The following is a 6,188-nucleotide window of genomic DNA, read 5'->3' as shown; positions in this document are numbered from 1 at the left end:
GGCGAGACATTTATGAGACACAGCATCGGTGCAAGTTTCTCTCCTAGATTGCTTTGACCAAGAGGGGAGTGAATGGGAAAGGCTGCACTTCACTGCAATTTGCACCAATTTGTATTTTCTTAAAACCCATTCTGACACATCGGGAAATGATGTGGTGCTGAAAGTATGCAGGGTTAGATCATTTTGGAAGACATGTAGGAAAATGAGTATTACACAGAAACATTTCCATCATCAAGTGCCTCTTGCAATCGTCCATCCCACCACTTTAGATCCAATTGTCCAAAGCCTCTCATGCTCAGTGAATAATCTGTTCATCTGCTCATTATGCATACATGCAACTCTGTACAGTTGAGGTTTGGCCTCAAGTTCCAAGAAAGTAATTTTCGTGGGTAACTTTTAAACTGCATGAAAAAGAGACTTCTGACAGATCAGCCCTGTCTCAGATGTCTCCTATTCTCCTGGCAGATTCCTGTCAACCTCTTTTTGAGATGTGAGCCAGAGGACCCGTAATGTCAAGTGCCTTTCACACTTAAGACAAATGACGCTCTCAGCCCACATTTCAGGATATTTCCATGCCACAGATAGATGTAATGCAGACGGGTGCCTGCACAGACACACAGGGATCTAAATAGAGCTGTTATCATCAATGTCGCCATCATCTCGTTCACGTCCATTGATTACAACAAAGCGAGTGCGGGCTGGTTAGAAAGCCTTATCATTTGCTAAGGAACTGGTGCCTTTCAAAACGTACAAGCATTAATTAAGAATCCATTATGAGTGCAAATCCATCAGAAATGTGGACATTATGCAGAGTGACACCCCATTATACGAGCCAGCGTTGTGTTTTGCATGCAAGACTTGCACCAATTTCTGGTGGGTTTATGTAAAAAGAGCAGCAAAGCCATCTGCTTGGTAGCGGTTCAGGACGCAGAGTGAATATTGATAGAGACACCAGTGTTCTACATAATTCGTCAGCTGGCAGCGCCATCAGATAAACTGGAATATCAGGATATCATGTAACGTTATGTCATAAATATCAATCTGGCAGAAAACAGGCACAGCATTGTATCTCTCCGCTGGGAATCCTACATATCCTTACATGACAAATTCCACTGAATTATAGCCCATTTGCTTGACGGAGACTAATTTCCACAAGCATTTACTGCTTCCAAGCATTAGACATTCCATGCAGGGCCTCACAATGCAACGCTAGCGGACAATATAGGGTTTTTATGATACCTGTCTTTGCTCATAATTCAGACTCAGGTGTGGATCAGTGAGTGATTGCAAGTGAACATTATTCAAATATCCATTTACAAATATTTTTTTATTTAAAAAAAGTGAATAGGCTATTTTTCAGCTTTTAATGTTCATGTAATTGAGTCTGGTTTTCTCAAAAGACCGAGGGTAATTTTGAATATGTGTGGGGGATAAAAAAAGTGTTTTTCTTGAAACTGAAGCTTTCATTGCAAGGTGACATTATTGTGTATGAGGCATGTATGAGCAGATTGGAATAGAACCACTAGGATCAGAACTTGATCGAATTTTGAAATCTGAGGACAAAAGTATTTGGAGTGATTGTTGATATATATTTTTCTAAATCTGCAAAGTCTATAGGGTCATTTAAAGTCATAAATAAATCAGCAGAAGGGTCAAATGAGAGACGCAAAGTTCCCAACACATCATTTTAATGTTGCACAGCTCTTCCAGCTTTCAACAAAAAATCTAAAGGGAAGCAGCAAACTACAGAGAAACAAGATTCATCTCAAATCCCTCTAAGCCTTTATCGAATAAATGCTCACTCACAATGAACCCAGCACACTGGAACAGATGTAAACAAGGACCACACATGCACGCACGCACGCGCGCGCACGCGCGCGCACACACACACACACACACACACACACACACACACACACACACACACACACACACACACACACACACACACACACACACACACACACACACACACACACACACACACACACACACACACACACACACACACACACACACACACACACACACACACACACACACACACACACACACACACACACACCAGACAGACAGACAGACAGACAGACAGACAGACAGACAGACAGACAGACAGACAGACAGACAGACAGACAGACAGACAGACACACAGACACACAGACACACACACACACACACACACACACACTCACGGATGCATAAATAATTATATTTTACTGTAGGGCTACAACTAATGACGATTTCCATCATCCAATAGTCTATTGGTTCATTTTTAGGTTCACTTGTTTTGAATAGTATGATCTATAAAATGTACAAATAAAATACAAGGAATAGCGAAACATTCCCCAGGCCAAAGCTCTATATCTTCTTATATTTTGTTGTCGTCCAAACATTCACCATTCAGAAGCTGAAGCTGTTGTCATTTTGCCCAAAGGGGAACTCCCAACGATTTTCAAAATCAATGCTTGCGGAAAGAGTTGTATAATGTCACATTTGGCTTTGAGGGGGGACTACACATTCGTAATGGAAAGCCTGAGTTATGAACTGAAGGGAAGCAGCTTTGAGGCATACAGATCTAATATCCTCTACACACTGGGGGTGGTAGGAGCTGTGTTTGTTGCCAGCTGGTACAATGCAGAGGCAAACTGTAGATTAGATTCATGGTACCAACTGTTTTAGGTTGCTAGGAAAGTGCTTGAGCAAGGATTATTTTGACTTATTTATTTTAGTTGAACACAACAGATGGTACTTGTAATTGTCAGGAGGACAAAAAGAGCAGATGAGAACAGAGATAAAGCTCCTAATCCATATGTGTCCTTTTCAGGTTTGGACAGCTGTCATTTTTGATTGAGGATCCTGTGGAGAGCTATCGCTTACAGCTCTCCACAGGTTCCACAATACAAAATGTCAGTTCAACAAGGTCAAATTTGAAAACGACTAAACGTTGGTGAGTTGATTAAACTTGTATTGATCTCTCACATTCCTGTCTGTGACTGATGCTCATGGGTCTACCCTTTTTCGGTTCTCTGAGCTGTTACATCAATTTTGAACAGATGTTGAGCCCAGTAGGAACTCACACACACTCTACTAAATATCTGAACCTCCCCCCCATGCCCCAAGGGACAAAACAAGGGTTTAATGCATGTTGGTTGTGGTTTGAAATAACAAAATCCCAGCCTGTCCCAAGACATCATTAGACCCAAACATATTTTTTGACTTACATTGGGGAAACTTTTTTTTTCAAATACTAGCAGTAAAAACAAAAACCTTATTTAATCCATGATATTGTGAAGTTATACCTACATTTCACTATTGGCTGTATCCAGAGTTGTTTTTGTTTATTCATGTGAATAACAGTGAGGACAAAGCAATCAGGAAATTAGGTTAAAGGAAAGGCTAGTGTGCTAGCTCAATGAACCCTTGGAATGTGGAAGATCCAGGTAATTTTACACACGATAGTCAAACTTTTTCGGCATAATGCAACACTGAGCAACTTTCAGAAATGAACAGGGCCCTACCTCTGTTAGTGCAATTTATGGCTCACCAACCTTAAATGTTAACACAGAGAGAGATCAATAAAACACAAACACAGAACATGGTTGAGATTAATTATTATTTATTTGCGCAACAACAAATAACAATAGGGAAACATTGACCTTGCTTCTCAGCATCACATAAATGTCTCCCAACAGTAGCAACAATCAACATATACTGTATAGCCACTGCAATGAACACACACACATTTTATCATGCAGCCTACCACACAACCGTCACATGTTTTTCTCTCTGAAAGCTATACTGTTATATGTTGAAAAGTCATCATCTCATGACGTCTTTAGGAGTAATTAACCAACAAAGACTTAAGTGTATTATCTCTGAGTAGCCTCTCACACTTCCTATGACCTCGGCATCAGCTCACTTAAAATGAATACATCTATTGATAATTCAAAATGACAATTGTCTCTCGAAACCTGTTTGACCCAACTCAATAACACACATCATATGGCTTACCATGTGATCTTAATGAATAAGCCAGAAATACAATGTAATAAGAATTGCCATAACACCTCCAATTCTGTATATAATAGTGTTTATACATACATTATTTGTCTAGGAACATTTGTGCTGCCACGTCTTAGCAATTCTGTCCATAAGATGTCCTTTGATATTTCTCCTGCCCACCACCACACCTAGATGCTTACTGCTGCCCTACAATAACCCCTGTCCCTACAGTTCCAGTCACCTGACCTCCTCTGCCCACCTGCTCACCTGTTCCCAACTTTCTCATGATTGCTGTCGATATTTAATCAGCCCGTTTTCCTCCCACTTATTGTCAGTATTTCAAAGTTGTCATCTCGCTTTGTGTTTTTGCTTTTGAGCTATAGCTGGACCAGTCTATCTTTTGTAGTCCTATGAAGACACATTTCCTTTGGCAATGAATAACTGAGCTGATCCTGTCTGTCTTCTTTGTATGTGTTCAATCCATTTCCTAAATAGTGAGAGGAATAAAGGATTTAGAAAGCATTAGCCAAATAATGAACTGAAAGCACAAGCTGAATGACAAGAACATGACTATATGATGATTAAAAGTCTTTGAACATGTCCAATACCACGGTTTTCAAAATGTTCAAGAAGATTGAGGATATTTTTTCACCATTCTTATTTTATCCAAGGCTTTTCCGGGGTAGGCAAGTAAGTTTGGCAGTGGGCCAATTTTTTTCTGAGCCACAAGATGGCGGGCCAGAACATAATCAAAGCCTAATTCAAGTAAATTATTTTGGTAAGAGGGCGTAGCGCCCCTGTTCATATCGCTGATGGCCCCGGTTCATATCGCTGATGGCCCTCCCCATCAACACTCTGATGCGCAGTCAGATCCGCTGATTGGTTCACTGATGATATAGGCGCCCAATCCAGAGCCTCTGGCTAGACCCGCCCAAAGGGAGACTCGTCCTCTCTAGCCCCATTTCAGTCCCATGTTAAAAGCCAGGGCTATTATCTGTATTTTAACAGACTTATCTTTTAAATTGAGGTGTATTTATTGTTCTCTTCAAAGTTTATTTTTCTCTGAAATTTTAGGGAGGATGGTCCTCCCTTTCCTCAATGGACGAGCCTCCACTGAGTAAAGTAGAATTATTAACTAGGTAGCAGTGTTATTTAACATACTTTTATTGTCAAGTATTGTCAAGTTCTCTGGGTTTTTGGCCTTTATTTGAGTGTTTGCCCACATTTGAGAGGCTTGAGGGGCAACAGAGGACGCATGGACAACTCAAATCCTTTTTCCTTTTCTTTATTTCAACTTTTCAAGGACACATTAGGATTTTTTCAGGTTGAAAACCTTTAAAAAAAAAAATTACAGCATGTTTTGCTTTGCAATTTAATATATTATAACCTAAATTAATCAGTAACCAAGTATTTTACTCAAACTCAATGTATTTAATAGTTAAATAAGTACTTTAATTTACCTGCTTCACCACAACCACACATTTGCCTTATGTGACCCGCTCTATCGAAATCAGTCGGAAGTCGCAACGACTCATTTCAAAATAAACTTAGATTTGCGTAAAAAACTAGTTTTTCGGGGTTCGGGTGTTTTGTTTGATTTAAATAAACAAAGTCTTGTTTTTCAGAATATGAAACTTGTATTTCCAAAATCACACGATAAATACATGTTTGAAGCTGGTAAAGGGAAGATGACAGCTCTCCCTCGCGCTCTGCTCTTCCGCAGCGCCGCCCCCCCTCCCTCCGCTGACATTATGAATTTAGGCATATAGTAGGCTAATCATTGATAACACGGCAGGGTCCGTTACAGTTTGTTTTCATCTGATTTCAATTAAACAAAGTATTGGCTTGTTTTCGGCAAATTCAGATGATAAATACAACTTTGAAGCTTGTAACGGCATAATTACAAGCGGAGAGCGGAGTAACTTGACGTCACAGCAGGCATAACAACAGCCGGTGTTTCTTGTGAGTGTTTTCCCCGGGAAACAAACACACACACACATACACACACACACTCACGAGCTTCCCCCAGACCAGTAATCCAAAGCAGTAATGTCACTTTCCAAAGGTCTAAAGAGGAAAGTTGACGGTGAAAACAGGGCATTTAAAGAGGACTGTACAGCGAACTATGCGTTCATCCTACCTGGTTTCATCAATGCAAAGCTATTGTGTCTTATCTGCAATGAAGT

Source organism: Notothenia rossii (assembly GCF_949606895.1).
Source record: "Notothenia rossii genome assembly, chromosome: 1".
Lineage (NCBI taxonomy): Eukaryota > Metazoa > Chordata > Actinopteri > Perciformes > Nototheniidae > Notothenia > Notothenia rossii.
The sequence above is the reverse complement of the archived record's forward strand: the minus strand, read 5'-3'. Positions refer to the sequence as shown.